Below are 17,154 nucleotides of genomic sequence, written 5' to 3' on the forward strand. Positions count from 1 at the left end.
AGGCTCAGAATTTTGTAAGTGTAATCTCCTTTAATCCTCACGACAAGATTGTTGGATGGGTAATACCATTTTGTTTTTTTTTTTTTTTTTTGGTAATACCATTTTTTATCGCATCTAAAGCTCTGTTGGCTGTATGGCATGTTCTGATTTCAGAGCTGCTAAAATGTGAAAAACTGTGCATCTTAGAACTGATGAAATATGGTCGTATTGTTCCCATTTTCCCGATGAAGAAACTGAGATTCGAGTAGCTGGCTCAGGGTTTCCAAGCCAGTAATTGGCAGAGTTGGGATTCCTGTTCTTGTCCTATTGTTACTGCTCCTCATGCACGTGAAATGCTTAGCAGTGACTAAGTAGTCAGCCTCCTTGATGGGGTCATGATTATCAGCTGTTGAACGCACTGGATCATAGACACGCCACATACGTTCAGCAGGGTGCCATGCAATACAGCGCAACGTACACACCTGTACAAAGGTCAGGAACATAAAAATGTCTTGGGCCTAAAAACACACATTTTGGTATATGATTGTGTAGCTTTTCATACCCAAATCCTCTGGGCTCAAATTTGTGTGTATTAAAGCAAGAAAAAGATATTCTTAAGAATGAACAGCCTCCATCCTGCCCCAGTTCGATCTCTCGTGCTTGGAGCATTCGCTTTTGCTCAAGACTTATCCCACAATCTCCCTTGATTTCCAAGGAAAACCAGCTTCCCGTAAGTGGAGAGACTCGAGTCAAAGAGCAGCTGCTCACGGGGCACGTGTCCATGACTCTGGGGTTTCTCAGGCCTCAGCAGCTGCAGAGGAACTGGAAGTGAGTGAAGGTCATTTCCACCCCCTGCAAATTGAAAGCTACCCAGGTGAGAACTGCAAGATGTGAGGAACATAAGCCTACACTTGGTTCTTAGATGGTTCCAAGTTCCTCTCAGAAGCTCAAGGTTGCTCTGAGCAGGATCTAAGCAGAGTAGGGTTGGAAGATTTAGAAATGCTGCTCGCATTCTGACATGTGGAAGTTTGTCCACTTTCCTCGCCATGTGATGAGATTGGATCCACCTGGATAATCCAGGCTCGTCTCCCCACCTCAGTGTCCTTAGCCTTAATCACACCTACAGCATCCCTTTTGCCATGTAAGATAACATTTTGATGTGGGCATTTTGGGGGGTCATTGGGTCATTATTATGGCGACCGCATCAGTCTATTTCCTTTCTTATTTAGTGTGTAGAACAGACCTGAAAATCAGTAGGTGTTCATTAAGTTTGTTGAATGAGTGAAGAGCTACCATGTGCGGGGCAGGGACCAGGTGGTGGGCAGATGTGAAATGCTGGAAATGTGGCTTCTCACTTGCTCTTTACCCTGGGTGGTAGGTTTTACCCCCATTTTACAGATGGGGAAGCTAAGGCTCAGAGAGGTGACATTACTTGCCCAGGACCATCCAGCTGGAGAATGGCAGAGCTGGAACTTGAATCTGTGTCTTCCTGTCTCCAGAGCCCAAGGTCTATACTCCTGTCTTCTGTAGCTAAGGAGGATGTCTCAAGCCTGGGCCTGCCCCTGCCCACAGGTATCTTATTCACATCTGCTCACCTTTCCATGTTGGCATTGCCTGTTCCAAAACTGAAGATTGTTTCAGGCCTGTCTTCCTCCCTTTCATTTGGAAAACTCCTTAAGTTCTTTTGATGAAATCAGTTCCACCAGCCTGACGTAAGGATTAGATGAGATTGGGGTATAAGCTTTGCTAATTCATGTGTGGTCCAGAGGCCAGCAGCACTGGCATCACCTGGAAGCTGTTAGGAATGCAGACTCCCAGGGCCCCACAGCAAATGATTCAGGCTCTGTGTGTTGATACAGTCTCTGGGTGGTTTGTTCACACATCAGTCTTTTTAATTTATTTTTATTGAGATGTAATTGACATATTATGTTGTATAAATGTAAAGTGTACATTGTATACATGTAAGTTGATTTGATACATTTACTGTATTTATTGCAATAAATTACCATATTTATTATGGTAATTATGATACCCACCATAGCCTGTTAGCTAACACCTCCATCACGTCAAATAAATCAAATAATGATCATTTCTTTTTGGGGGGTGAGAACACTTAAGATCTAGTCTCTTAGCAACTTTAAAGTATATAATACAGTATTGTTGACTATAATCACAGTGCTGTGCATTAGATCTCCAGAACTTATTCATCTTCTAACTGCAAATTGTACCCTTTAACCAGCATCTCCCCAGTTCTCCCACCGCCCCCCCCCGCAGCCCCTGGTAATGACCATTCTGCTGTCTGTTTCTAATGAGTTCAATTTTTCTAGATTCCACATATAAGGGGTCTCATACGGTACTTGTCTTTCTCTGTCTGACTTATCTCACTTAGCATAAAGCCCTCCATTTTCATCCATGTCGTCACAAATGGCAGGACTTCCTTCTTTCTCATGGCTGAATGATAGTCCCTTGTATGTAAATACACCACACCTTCTTTATCCATTCATCATTGATGGACACTTAGGTTCTTTCCATACCTTGGCTATTGTGAATAATGCTGCAATAAACATGGGAGGGTGGGTATCTTCTCGGTATCCTGTTTTCATTTCCTTTGGATAAATACCCAGAAATTGGATTGCTGGACATGCAAAAATCAACAAGTGGGGTACCGCATCAGACTAAAACAATTCTGCACGGCAAAAGGAAGGATCAACAAAATGAAAAGGCAACCTACAGAATGGAAGAAAATATCTGCAAATCATATATCTGATAAAGGGTTAATATCCAAAATATGTAAAGAACTCATACAACTCAATAAGGACAACAACAAAAATCCATTTAAAAATAGAACTACCACCCATCCAGACACACTGTAAATGCTCGATAAAATGTTAGTTGATGACTGCAGGAAGCTGGACCTATTATTTTTATGATAAAAAAGAATCTCAAATTCTCCTGTGATGTAAATAGTCTCGAAGGTCCTTTTAAGTCAGTGTTTTATCTAAATCAGAAATAGAAAGAAAATAAGCAATGGGCAGATTACAAAGACTCAGATTCTTTGGGTGAAAAAAAAAAGGGAGAAAGAAAAGAAAAATATATTGAGTGTAGTGAGTGTTTCCTAGGCCATCTGTGTGAAGAATAACAAAACCAACCTTGAAATACCAGCAGGAGAGAACACTGGATAGCTTTACTTGACAGAATTATTGGAAATGGTGCTTCCTGGTTCAGGAAAAAAAAAATTTTTTTTCGAATATATTTGTCCTTTTCTTCCTAGCATGTTTACAACTCCCGGTAAAGCCAACAATCGGTTTTCAGCTCTTTTTGATTCTACTCATCCTGTGGTTAATAATTTCCAGTTTACCCAGCAGGCTACGTCACCTCCCCTTTCCTGGGAAAGAATTTCTGTGCCCCGGCTGGCAGCGAACCTGTCTTCCTAGCAGCTGCCCAAGTCATGCAGCCCACCCCTGCCTTCTCTCCAGCAGGGACCCTCCCGGTGGGTGTCAGAACAGTGACTCAGTGTTCTGCATGGGGGAGAGGGAAGAAGAGAGGGCTGTCTCCCTGTCCTTTTATTAATCTGGCGACGAGAAGAATTTTCTGTTTCCTGGGAAATAGCTGATAAAGGACATTTTGTCTGCTGCTCTTTATGTATACCTAGGCTGAACGAATCCCCAAACTCTGCTCTCCCCAGCCCCCTCTGGAGCTGGAACTTTGAAAACAGGGGACAATAATGAAAGCCTAGAGCCGGCAGCCTGGTATGAGCCTGGGTACCCCATCTCCCCTTCCTCCTCTCACCTGCTGTTGAAAGCTATGCCAGCTGCTGCCACATCCAGGGGTTGGCTTCTCAAACCTCCACGGCCCTGAGGAATGTCTCTTTGGGCCGGTGGGGTGGGGTGGCATGAGGGGATTTGGCGGAAAGTGGGCTAGAGTAATCAGAGGGCACATCCCTGCAGCCTGGAGCAGCACCCATCGCCTGCCCCCTCCCCGGGTGCAAATCTTTGCCCAGCAGCCTTGCTATCGCCAGATCTGGCCAGCGTCAGTGCAGGGGGAGGTGCGGGCTGCCAACAGGCTCAGTGAGTTTCTGATCATCCTCTCCCCAGATTATCTGAATGGGCAGAATGGCCGCAGAATAAACCGGCAGAAAAACACAGGGTGTTCCTGAAGAGTGTACCTGCAACTTCCTGTTTACAGCTCCATGGGAGAAGCCCTGGGGACCAGTTCTGCACACGTCAGTTTTCTTTCTGCTTCCTCTGAGATCCCTGACATTGTGAGGGCAAAGGCCTTCCCTTTGCCACCTGGAAAAATAATACCCTGGGAACGGGAGCTTAACTGTGAAGCCTGCTCAGAAAAAACACCAAGCTGGCAAGTTGAGGTTTGTGACTAAGGTTGACTTGAGCCAGAATCTTCAGGTCCTTCTGAGAGCATCCCCCATCCTATTGTGGGGGTCACAGTCTGAGACCCCGTGAGATAGCCCACTTGGGGACTTCAGGGGGTCAGCCGTAGGGAGCGGGGAAGGCTAAGGCAAAGGCATCCGAGCCCCACCCTACCTGCTGTGTGTCCTTTGCTTTCCACGTTTCCCTTTCCTGGACTAAAATGAAGAGTTGGGCATTCTCAAAGGGCTTTATCATGGTGATGCCAGGCAAATGGTTGTCCCAAGGACACCCTAACGATTGGGAAGATGTTTCTTTCAAACAGCCAAGCGGCAGGGGTGGTGGCCACTGAAAGAGTGTGCAGGGACCAGCAGGATTGTCCTCCCCTTGGAGCTTGTTCGAATGCAGAGTCTCAGGCCCTGCTTGTCCCCACTGATCTGAACGTGCCTTTTAACAGCCTCTCCCCCCAACCCTGCCCCAGGCGGTTCCTACACACGCTAAAAGAGAAGCGCTGCCCTAGGGCACCCAGCCCTGTGTCCTCCTTGGGTGGATGCTGCGCTGACTTTGGACAACTTGTGCTTTAAAAAAATCACATGGGCACTTTGACTTTTGTAACTGAGCTTGTTTCCCTCTTTGCTAAGAAGAAAAGGTTTAATTCAACTGAAGTGTTGGCTTATTTGGCCTCATGTATAAGACATGCCACATAGCAGAGACCTAATAAGGACACTGTTATGTCCTCAAAAGAAGAGTTTCTCAGATGAATATGATGTGTCCCGAGACCTGAAAATTCAAATGCCAGAGTGGGCAGGCAGGTGACAGAGATGCAGAAAGTGGGCTGGGTGGACCTGTGAGGACTGGACAGCAAATGTCCTGGCTGAAGGGGCAGCTGTTAACCCTGGCCTGTCCTTGTCATGCAGGGATCCAGCCCAGGGTGACCAGAACATGATATTTTTCAAGAGAAGCCTAAATTTGGATTGTTTTGAAATCACCCACTATTAAAATGTTGGCAATCAATTAAATTTTTTTTTTGAAAGAAAGAAAACATGAGGGTAAACCTAACACAGCATGTCAGGGAACATCTTGGGGCCATGGGTCTATAACCTCAGGTTGACTCCTGCCACCCTGGATGAGCTCTGAGACTAGTGAGGGAGATGGAGAATTTCGATATAATACCACAAGGGAACACGTGCTACCAGACCTCTGAAAAGAGGTACTGAGTTCAGCCTAAGGGCATCTTTATTCAAATTGTCCATTCATTATTCAGAAGTGTTTACCGATCCCCTACTAGGAGCTGGGCTTTATGCTGAAGCTAGGGATAAAACAGTGAACAAGAGAGAGAGAGTCCCTGCCCTCAAAGAATATGCAGACTGGAAGATGGGACCAAGAGGCTAGACATGGGAATGGTGTTCCAGGCAGAGAGACTTGCACGTGCAAAGGCCCTGAGGTGCAAACAGCATGTTGTAGGTGGGGAGCTACAAGCACATGGGTGCTAGGGGAGTTTGCTGTGTGATTGAGGAGGGGTGTGAGGCGAGGCTGGGAAGGGAGGCGGGGCCAGAAGACAGTGGTCCCTACTGTACCTACGATTAAGGAGCTTGAATTTAGACCCACATGGCTGGAATTCAATTTTCCTAAATTCATACTAGTTGCTGAGAGGGGGATGGATCTAACGAGCAGGGAGCGGGGAAATACCAGAAGTCCAGAGAGCAGTCAGGGGAGACTTGGGCAGTGGTCCAGGAGTGAGGTGATGAAGGCCTGAACCGGGGGCATTGTGCAGGGATGGAATGGTGCGTGTGGATTCGAGAACTGTGCAGAGTTAAAATCAGCGGGATGATGCTAGCTTGATGGGGACCATGGGGAAGAAGGTGGAGCCAGGGTTTCTGGTCTGTGTGCTGGGTGGATGTGGATTGCTGTGGTTGGTGATAACAGTGGTTACTTGCATGGCCAACAGAGGCAGAGCGTGCCTGGGTTCGAATGCCAGCTCCACCTCTTATTCTGTGAGTGACCCTGGCCAAGTTCTTTCAACCCTCTGAGCCTCGCGCTCCCCATCTGGGGAATGTGGCAGGAATACTGGCTTAGTTGGTGTGAGGATAAGATGAGATAAATGGTGAAAAGCACAGATCGGCATGCACTGTGAAACCTACTGGCCCCCTAGCAATAGAATGTAGTTCAAAAAACACTAAAATGGTTTACAAGGTACCTGTCATGGGCTGAATGGTGGCCCCTCAAAGATATGCCCATGTCCTAATCCCTGGAAGCTGTGAATGTGACCTTATTTAGAAACAACGTCTTTGCAGATGCAATTAAATGAAGGATCCTAAGATGAGGTCCTCCTGGACTATTCGTGTGGACCCTAAATTCAATGATGGGTGAAGAGACACACAGAGAAGAAGACATACAGGTAGAGATTGGACTGATAGAGACAAGAGCCAGGGAATGCCTACGGCCACCGGAAGCTGGAAGACGGAGGAAGATTCTCTCCTGCAGCCTTCGGAGGGAGCGTGGCCCTGCCGACACCTTGATTTCAAACTTCTGGCCTCCAGAACTGTGAGAGAATAAGTTGTTGTTTTAAGCCACCCAGTTTGTGGTGATTCGTTACGGCAGCCCCAGGAAACTCACCCAGTGCCCTTCCACAGCGTCTCACCTTGAAACCGCATGAAAAGTAGAGGAAGTCGGTAGGTGGCCCTGGCTATGCCCATTTTACAGAGTAGGACATTGAGTCTCAAAGGCGTGGAAGCAGCGGCTTGAAGACACACAGCCAATGAGCTTCACGAGCCTAGAACTCTGCTCTCCTGAGTCCTCTTCCACCCACTTGCCTTTCTGGAACATTCCACCCTTCTCCCTGCACCAGGCACCAGTGGGTTATGAGGTGCGGTTCACTGTGTAGTCAGGGAAGGTTTGCAGGGTCCCAAAGCAGCTTCTTCCAAGACCAGGCAAACAGCTGGTGGGGATGAGGGCCCTTCTGAGAACGGGGAAGGGGGCAGCTGTCAAAGGGCATCTGCCCTGTTTGGCTTCATTAGCTCCCAGCTCCCCTGAGCGGCTCCCAGATTCCCTCCTAGAAACACAGCCGAGAAGAACCGAGCTGGGAAAGCATTCACACGTTTGCTGGCGAGAGGCGCTACTTTGAATAACTGAATAACTTTACAATACTTGTACTACAGATATACCTGGTAGTCTTACATGTTTCCTAAGACAAGGTAGGGTTTAACAAACACCAACAAGCAAATCAAAAGAAATAAACATGTAAGTAAATGTATGGTCTTGAATATTTGTGGCTAAACTTGCCTTTAGTTAACGTCATATTATGAATTTAAAGTTATTGGAAGGACTCACAGGGTAACCAGCTCTTACCGTATTGAGCACGTAACGAGTCCTGCTGTCTCAGCAAACCTCCGTACCATCCTTGTGAGGCTATATTACTACCACTGATTTTTAACAAATGAACACATCAGGACTGCGGTGAGTTGAGTGCCTCATGTAGGGCTGCACTTAGATGTTCCAGAACCAGGATTTCACCCCAAGCCAGTCTAATCCCTGAGCTTGTCCTTTTGATTTAAGCCCCTGGTTCTCAACCCTGGCTCCACACTGGGAGCCCTTGGGGAGCTTTGAATGATCCTGCATCAGGTGCTGCCCCTGTGAGTCTGAACCAGTTGGCCTGGGGTGTAGCCCCAGTGTAGGATTCTTCAAAGCTCCCCGGGAGATTTTGAATGTGCAGCCAGGGTAGAGAACCCCTGCTTGAAATCCATGTCACATGTTGAAGTTCAGAGAGCCAAGGGGCTGGTTTCAAGGCCAGGCTTCCCTTCCTGATTTTGCTTTTTGTAATCCCAGGTTGGCTTAAAGGGAAATGTACTGCCACACTTTAAAACAAAACAAAACAATTGGGATTGATGGGGCGTGCAATGTGAACCAGAACCGTGCTAATCGGTTCCCTGCGTGATGTAATGTCATCCTCACCACACTGCCCTCATTGTTCAGAGGAGGAAACTGAGGCCCAGAGGGTGGAGGTGTTTGCCGAGGTTGCAGAGCTGGTGGGTGGTGGTACCAGGATTCAGACTTGGGGCCCTGTTTCCTGTCCAACACCGGTAACTGCTCTGCTGTGTGCTCACAAACACACACATGTGCCCAGCATTCTTTATTTCTGTTTGTTAAGGTTGTGGCATGGGCTTAGGAAGAGTCAGGGGTGTGTGGGGTGGGACGGGGGGGATCTGGTTTCAGTACTAGCCTCCAGGGGCCCAGGGAAGTATGTGCTCGGCTGGGCTGAGAAGGGGCAGGAGGGAGACAGAACCACCATCCATCCCTGAGGCCTGGCCTCCTCTCTCAGCAGAGGCCCCCCTTGCTGCCCCTCTGCGCCCCTCCAGGTTTGGCTGCCCCAGCTGTGTTGGCAGAGGGGACTGAAGAACCAAGCACCCCCAAACTCCTGTGACTTCACTTCCTGCCTTTACTTTTAGACCTTGTATTCAGTGTGAAGGCTGTTTGTACCAGGATGACAATAATTAAAAACTTAAAAAATAAGGATTCTACCGTTTCTTGAGAGAGTGTTACATGTAGGTAGCAAGAACCAGCAAGTAGTACGAATCAGCACTCTCATTCGAGTCTCATAACATGTCACAGAGAGTGGGAAAATTGACCCCATTTTACTGATGAGGAAAACTGAGGCCCACAGCTCACATGACTTTTTTAAGATCATCCCACAGCTAGGAAATGGCAGGTTTGTTATTTTCACCTGCATTGTTAAACTCCATGCCGACTCTGCTGCAAAAGAGGGATTTTTCCTGCCCCCTTAGCTAACCACCTTCCAGGCTACACTGCCCAGTGCTGGCAAAATTACAGGTGTAGACCGTGCTTGCAGACGCATTCAGGGTCTCATACCCTGAATCATAGCTTACCAGTTAAAGTTGGAAACAATCTCTGCAGAAATCCAAGCCCAATCTCTTTGCTTGACAGATGGGGCAACTGAGGCTCAGTGAGGCAAAGCGACTTGCCCAAGGTTATGCAGTCAGCTAGCTCTGGACTAGGACTAGAACCCAGGTCTCTAGACTTGACATCTGGTTCTCTTATCAGCCATAGGCCAACTAGTTTCATTCATTCATTCATTCATTCATCTCTTCAGTCTGTTCATAGTATTTTGGTGTGTTTGTCAACATTATTTCATTTGACTCTTGAAACAATCCCATGAGGTCAGTTATATGACTACACATGAGGAAACTGAGGTTCAGAGGGACCCCAGAAGGCAAGTGGCAGAGCTAGAATTTGAAGCCAGGCCTCCTGAGAGAGGGGAGGAGCTGCGGAGTCAGGAGGGTGGCAGCACAGGGCTGCTGCACGGGTAGATCAGGGCTGCCTCGGCCTCGTGGGCTTTGCCTCTGTTCTGGAGGTGGGGGTCGAGTCACTGCGCTGGCATTGAGGGTGGGGGTGGGGCTGGGCCTGTGGGTGAAGGGAGGCCATGGAAACAGGTATCTCTGAGGTGGGCTCCTAGGAGGGATCACGGATGGTCCTCCCTGAGAGGTTTCTGAAAAAGGATCTGAGCAGAGCACACTGGGCACAGTCATCTTACGAGGGCAGGGTGGTTCCTGCCCGCTGAACCACACAGGGGCCACCAGCAGGGCATAGCCCCTCTCAGCAGTGTCATCCAGGTCTGCTTCACTGGGCGGGAGTAGAGAGGACAGGGGGCGTGGCCCGGTGCCTCATGCCTGGTCACTTCCACCTGTTCTATAGAGTTGATACATTCACTGCATTGAAGAGTTTTCTAGCTGGAAACGCCTTTTAAGATGATCGGGGCCAGCATTTCCCGAAGTGCAGGGCAAGTAGGTGGGATATTACCTGTGGTCTGCAAGAACACGGAGGTGGTCCACACACCTGGTACTAAAGGACATTGTGTTAACCAGCGAGGCATTCCCTCTTCAGGTCTCCTTCAACCTTACGATGCTGCAGGGAGAGAGTCTCACCTTGCTAGAGTCTCACCTTGCTAAAGTCTCACCTGTATGTTGGGGTGTCTTTGAATACCTCCCAGAACACCTGCTAATCTCCTCCCACCCCCTCACCCCACCCCCCCGAAGGCCCAGAGTCTTCAGGAAGTGACAGCATCTGACTAACGATGTATCACTGTGCTGTGTTTACAGCTATCTTCTATCGATGGCAAATTGATACTGGCTCTTCAGTTAGGGCAGTGTTATAAAGTTTTCGTTTGAATGAGTGATTTAAGTTTTTAAAAGGGGGTGCCTCGGGCTTCCCTGGTGGCGCAGTGGTTGAGAGCCCGCCTGCCGATGCAGGGGACACGGGTTCGTGCCCCAGTCCGGGGAAGATCCCACATGCTGCGGAGCGGCTAAGCCTGTGAGCCATGGCCGCTGAGCCTGCGCGTCCGGAGCCTGTGTGCTCCGCAATGGGAGAGGCCACAACAGTGAGAGGCCCGCGTACCGCAAAAAAAATAAATAAATAAATAAAAGGGGGGTGCCTCTGTTTTGAGACAAATGTCAAGCCAGTCGTCCTGCAGGCTTCTCTGGCTGTGGCAACTTGTGAAGTAGAAGGGAGGTGACTGAGGCAGAAGGCACCGAGCCAGGGCCCTCCCACGCTGGAGGTGGAACCGTAGCCTTGCCTTGCCTTAACTTCCAAATCTGCAGAATGGGGGAACAAGCCCATCCCTCCCAGCAGTGACATTGGGAAGGGCCCTGCCTAGAGGCTCGCATTGAGGCCAGGCGAGCAGGCACCTTCTAACCACTTTTCACTCCTGCTACCCTAGAAAGCCTCCTTCGGCTGCTTCTATCGTTTATATGTCTGGGAGCCAAGATTTGGTGGGTGAAGTTCTCCAGTAACGTGTGTGTCTTTATCCCAGCCTCCTCGGATATGGCTGTACCTTCTGATCTTGTCTCTGACTTGAGGGGCCCCCCGCCCCTGGGCAGATTGCCCGCTGGTCTGGGCAGCAGGTGTCTGTCTGCCCCTCTGGGGACTCCCGCTGCCGGGACAGGCGACTGTGTTTCTGACTTCCGGGCTCTGACTCCGCTGTTGCTCTTCTACATAACCCCAACCCACCCTCCCCGACTCAGCTGTAGTATCACCTTTTGGATGATTTCCCAGGTCCCCAAGGCTGGGGTGTCCCTGCTCCGTGCTCTCAGCCCCCTGCTCTCTCCTCTGTCACAGCACTCATCATGGGATATTGTCATTCTCTAGTCACTCATCCGGAGCCCCCATTACATAATGCACTCGCTGAAGGAAGGACAGTGTCATTCTTGACTTGGCATTCCCATAGCCTGGGGCCTGGCACATAGAAGGCCCACGTGAAGTTTGTTGAGCAATATAATAACAACAACAATCATTGTTCATTGAACACTCACAAGGTATCCCCATTTTATGAAAGAGGACACTGAGCTCAGAGATGATAAGCATCTTGCCCAAGGACACACAGCAAATGACAGAACTGAAACTTGAACCAAGGGCAGCCTCTGGAGTGCACATTCTTGTTGCATGTCACAGCCATTCTCTCTGTCCCCCTCTCTCCCCCCCACACACACACGCATGCATCCTACACACGCCACACACAAACATGGTGAGGCTGGAGAGGCTGATGCAAGGTTCTGGCCCTTCCTGCTTCTCCCCGGCTATTTGCTGTTTGCTAACCCAGCCTCTGTCCCTTCCAGGAGCCTGACTCTGGCTGCCTGTGGGTGCAGCCGCCCTCGCCATGCGGACTCGCCAGGCAGCCCACTAGGGCCTGGCTGCCCACCGGGAGCCCATTAGTCAAGTCATCCTACAGCAGGATTATGCCTTCGCCATGGTGATTTCAGGCCCAGCTGCCAGGCCCATGTGCAAATTTGTGCTGATTTGATTAGCTTGTTTAGTCATCGCTGCTGATGAGAGCGGGCTGCGGCCACCAAATGACATTCTGCTGCCTGCAACTCTGTAATCGCTTTTGGAAGGGATATTATGTTAATATCTCACACAAGAGCCTCCGATCACGCAGAACGTCGGGGCGGCCAGGCCCAGACCATATGGTACATCCGAGGTCCTCCTTTGTAATCCTGGGTAATTGAAATCCTCTGCCTCATTCAAACGTGGAAAGCCTTCCTCCTGATGGGTAGCAGAGGGCCCTTTGGCAATTTACTCACCACTCCTTATGGGAACATTGTCTGGGGGATGATGGCAGGGTGGGCGGGGATTCAGGCCAGAGAAACTTGACCCTTTTTAAGAACAAAAATCCCTGGTACCTGATTGTTTAAGAGGAAAACCAACAATAATAATAGTAACTACCAGTTACTGAGCTCTTCCAATGTTCTAGGCACTGAGATAATTACATCCGGTGCCTTATGGCAAACAGCCAGACAAGTGTTACTCCCATTTCAAAGATGAGGAAACTGAGGCTCAGAGAGGGCGACAAGCTTGCCCAAGACCACCGGCTAGGAGTAGAGGCACCAGGACTTCTCCCAGGTCTGTCTGACCCCACGCCCTGGACTTTGCCAGCCACAGTCAGACCGGGAGCTGGAAAGGGTTTCGAGACTGTCAATAACCCCCAGACAGCTACCACTTAATGTGGTGCCTTGAAATCGTGAGTGTCAGAAACCGCTGGAGGTCTCATTAAAATTCACAAATGTCTGGGCCCCATTCCTAGAATTATGATTCAGTAGATCCAGGGTGGAACCCGAGAATTTGCATTTCTAGCCAATTCCCTGGTGCTGCTGAAGCTGCCGGTCCGAGGACCCCACTTTGAGAACCACTGGTCTGGGGAATACCTACTGTAAGCATGGTACTACCCAAGTATAAGAGGTTTTTCACCCCATTTTTCTGAAGAGGAAACTGAGGCTTGGACAGCTGAATCGCTTTCCTAAAGGCTCTGAGCTAGCATGTGGGATTTGAAAGGACGTGACTTGTCCACAGCCCGAAGGTCACAGAGCCAGGATTCAGCCCAGGTCTTTGATTTGCGATCCAGAGATGTGGCCTCGGGGAGGTGGTTGTTACATTTTGATTTTGCCTCCACCAGAAAAAACACAGAAAACTGTGTCAATGCTTGCTCTTAACGGGCTGTCTCTGTTGCGGGCCCAGGAGGTCACCCACATTCTCCTGCGGGCCTTGGCTTGGGCCACGGTGGGCTCTTGGTGAGTGGACGTGTGCACAGGCCAGCCTGTCCTTTCCGAGGACTGGCTCAGGTCCCCTTTGAAGCTGACTTGTGCTTGAATGGAAGGACCCCAAGCTGGGCTAGGCAGCCTGAGGGGCCAGAACCTGGGGCAAGTGAGGAGCTGGCAGGCTCGGGGTGGAGTGCGTATTCTGCCTTCCGTTCCACTATCCAGGGTGTTGCATGCTCCTCAGGGAACCCTGGTGACAGTTAATTACAGACTCCTCCTTCTTTACCTAGTGACCAAGGTCTACCCAGACTGGCCAGCCGTATACTCCCTGGCCAACCTCCCCTCCCTGCCCTCCATATTCCTGCCAGGTGAAGGAAAAGGAAACCGTCAATCACAGGGCATCACCCCAGGCTGGGTGCAGACCCACGCCCTGTCCTATAGAAGATGCAGTGTTCCCATCATTCCCATTTTACAGACGTGCAAACTGAGGCTTGGAAAGGTTCCTGCCAATGTCCCCTGGTTAGTGGGACAGAGCAAGGATTTAGAAGTGAGGCAGGCCAACCCCGAACCCAGGCTTCTGTCCACTCCCCTAACTGCCTCCCTCCTCCCTGTCCCCTTCCTTAAAATGCTGATGAGCATTTGTCAGTCTCCTGGAGGAGAAGTCTTGTTTTCAGTGATTCCCAAGCACATTCGTCAGTGGAAACTTTTTTCTTTTTTTTCTAGTGCAGAGTGCCTTATGAGAATCAGATGCTGGGGAACCTAGGTCTTCTGATTTGTGCCCTTGACTCCAAAGCACCAGCCCTCCAGCTCAGGCAGCTGGGCGCCTGTGACAGGCTTGCTGGGCTGGGACCTGTGGAAGGAGGAGGAAGGGGTCCTGTCTGCTGTCTCCAATGCTGTGTCCCCAAGGCTGGCACAGGCTGGCGCTTGACATTGGGTTGGCTAAAAAGTTCATTCGATTTTAAGTAAAAAGAAAAGACATTTTTCATTTTCACCAAGAACTTAACTGAACATCGTATTCACCGACCGAACGAACTTTTTGGCCAACTATATATATATATATGTGTGTGTGTGTGTGTGTGTGTATACATATATATATATGTATATGTTTGTGGCAAACGTTTGTATCTTATGGCTCAATGTATCTAGCAGGGCCACCCTCTGAGAGCAGAGGCCCCAGATCCCATCCCATTTGGCTCTTCAGAGGCTGGGAGACCTTGGGAAAGTCACCTTTCCTCTCTGGGCCACAGGGGTCCCCCTCCATGGCCTCCCTCCTCCATCTCTCCCAGGGTCTGTGCCAATTTGGCAGGTGCGAAAGGCTTCTGTGCCAGGGGCCACGCCGGCGAGGTGAGTTGTCATGGCTGCATTGGTGAGAACAAGAATTTGGACTAAAAGGGAGAGAAGTCACAGCACTTAGACAGGAACCGTTGAAGTCTGCCCTGTCCAAAGTGGGAGCCACTCAGCACATGTGGCTATTAAACTGATTAATTTATTTAACTAAAATGACACATGCAGTTTCTCTGGTGTGGCAGCCACATTTCCAGTGCTCGATAGCCACGTGTAGCTGGTGGCTACCGTATTGGACAGGGCAGGTAGGGGACACATCCACCATAGCAGAGTCCAAGTGTTCTGTGCTGAGGAGCTTGTGCTGCGTCGTGACGTTCCTAGATGTTCATTGTTTTCACGTCCTCACATGGCTAATGACATATAGCCTTTTGGAAGTCCTTTTGCACCTGCTTTTAGGAGGAAGCGGGAAACGTGCGTTTGGAATCACCTGTGGTATGATTAATGACCTCCTTTAAAAAACAAACAAAAAAAAAGGTGGCGCAGTGGTTGAGAGTCCGCCTGCCGATGCAGGGGACACGGGTTCGTGCCCCGGTCCGGGAAGATCCCACATGCTGCGGAGCGGCTGGGCCGTGAGCCACGGCCGCAGAGCCTGCGCGTCCGGAGCCTGTGCTCCGCAACGGGAGAGGCCACAACAGTGAGAGGCCCGCGTACCACAAAAAAACAAAACAAAAACAAAAACAAAATCAGATAACCTGAAAAAAAAGTCAGATAACCTGAAATTCTTGAAGAGTTAGCTGAGATTGGTTAAGTGTCCTCCCTCCCATTTTAGCTCTATAAAACTTTTGAACACCTAGGACAGCCTGGACCTCAGCTCAGCCCAGGCTGGATTGACAGTGTGTCCTGCATTAGTGACATCCAGATAAATGAGGCTGTTACTCTATTTCCTGGGCTGACACTTCTGGATGGCATCAAGATCCCAGGTCCCTCTCTTCCCTGGAGCACAGCACAGTGGGGTCTCCCCACTGCTGTCCCTCGCAGGCCATGCAGGCAGAGGGTGACTTGCTGACCTACTGACTTTGGACTGTGACTTCCAATCTCCCCAGGAATGCCACTGGCGTCCTCTGGAGCCCCCTGCACCATCCTATTCTCAATGATGGCTACTGTGTTGGCAGGTCTAGTTGGGGTTCAAATTCTATCTTTGCAACTTCAGCTGTGTGACATGGGCTGGAACTTAAACTTTCTGAGCCTCAGTTGCCTCTTCTGGAAAGTGGGAGTCATGCCGTCTTGCTCTCAGTGTGGTGGTGAGTTCACATGCAATAGTACAGTGTTTCTCAACCTATTCTATTCCGTGTCTTCTTTTGTTAAATACAAAAATCTCTGCCTTCTTCCTCAGAGGCTCCACCTCTCCATGGCCTGTTGATAAATATTTCACACACATCCACCAACCAAGAACACTTTGTCCAGCTTTCCCACAATTTGTATTATGAAATAGAAGATGTCCCCCCAAAGTATAAAATCATATTATTATTCTGGCTCTATTGTTTGGAGCTATACACATTCCCCTCTCCTTGCCTCTCCCCATCTTTGTTCTGGTACATCTCCTAGAAGAATGAACCCCTTTCCCATAGCAAATGTAACAGGTGGGCAGTGCCCGGTGATGAGCTGCACAGAACAGGCACTCACTAAACAGTGGTTCCCTCCCATCCCTGCAGACAGATATGCAACCATGGCCAAATGACCATCAGCCAGTTTATGGATTCAAGCAGCATCTCCGCAGGTGCTCAAGGGTAGATAAAGCCCCCTGTTACAGTCTTTTATAATCGTCTTCACTTTTTTCAAAAATAGACTTTATTTTTCAGAGCAGTTTCAGGTTTACAGAAAAATTGCACAGAAAGTGCAGAGAGTTCCCATATACCCCCTCTCCCCCCAGGTTTCCCTATTTCTAACATCTTGCATTAGGGCGGTGCCCTTGTTACAACCGCTGAACCAACTGGGACATTATTATTAACTAAAGTCCATAGTTTCCATTAGGGTTCATTCTGTGTTAAACAATTCTACGGGTTTTGACAAACGTGTCGTGCCTACATCCACCAAGACTGTATCAGACAAAGTAGCTTCCCTACCCTAAAAATGCCCGAGCTCCACCCACTTGTTCCTCCCCCTTCCCTCTGAACCCAGCTTTCTCCACTTTTTCTTCAGTGCCCTTATTGCAGTGTGTAATGATATAACTGTGGGCTTATGAGAACACAGGAGGCTGAAGGGAGGAGTTGTCAGGGTGAGAGGAGGAAGCACCACCCAAATCGACTTTGCCTATCCCAGCCACCTCCCTGTTAGGAAAATGATGTGGCAAGACGATTGCTCCTGAGCAAAAAGCAGCTGTGTCATGTGGGGTTATCCTGGCGGTCAGCGCAGCCCATCCTCACCCCATCGGCATGGCAAGGTAATGTCACGGGAGCTCAGCCCTGAAACCGATCAACAGGGTACAG

At 49.4% G+C, this 17,154-nt stretch overlaps 1 long non-coding RNA gene across 2 annotated transcripts in view; it reads left to right on the forward strand.

The window, feature by feature from the left end:
- LOC132517298 (uncharacterized) overlaps positions 1-17,154 on the forward strand; it is a 157,261-nt gene that overhangs the window by 50,792 nt on the left and 89,315 nt on the right. Inside the window, exon 3 of one of the 2 annotated variants that reach the window (XR_009539681.1) lies at positions 14,108-14,352. The exons of the other annotated variant lie outside the window; for it this stretch is intronic. This is a non-coding gene — a long non-coding RNA (uncharacterized LOC132517298). Of the gene's footprint in view, positions 1-14,107; positions 14,353-17,154 lie in introns of those variants that run through there. 2 annotated transcript variants of the gene reach the window in all.

This window comes from Lagenorhynchus albirostris, chromosome 3, assembly GCF_949774975.1.
Source record: "Lagenorhynchus albirostris chromosome 3, mLagAlb1.1, whole genome shotgun sequence".
NCBI classification, from domain to species: Eukaryota; Metazoa; Chordata; class Mammalia; order Artiodactyla; family Delphinidae; genus Lagenorhynchus; species Lagenorhynchus albirostris.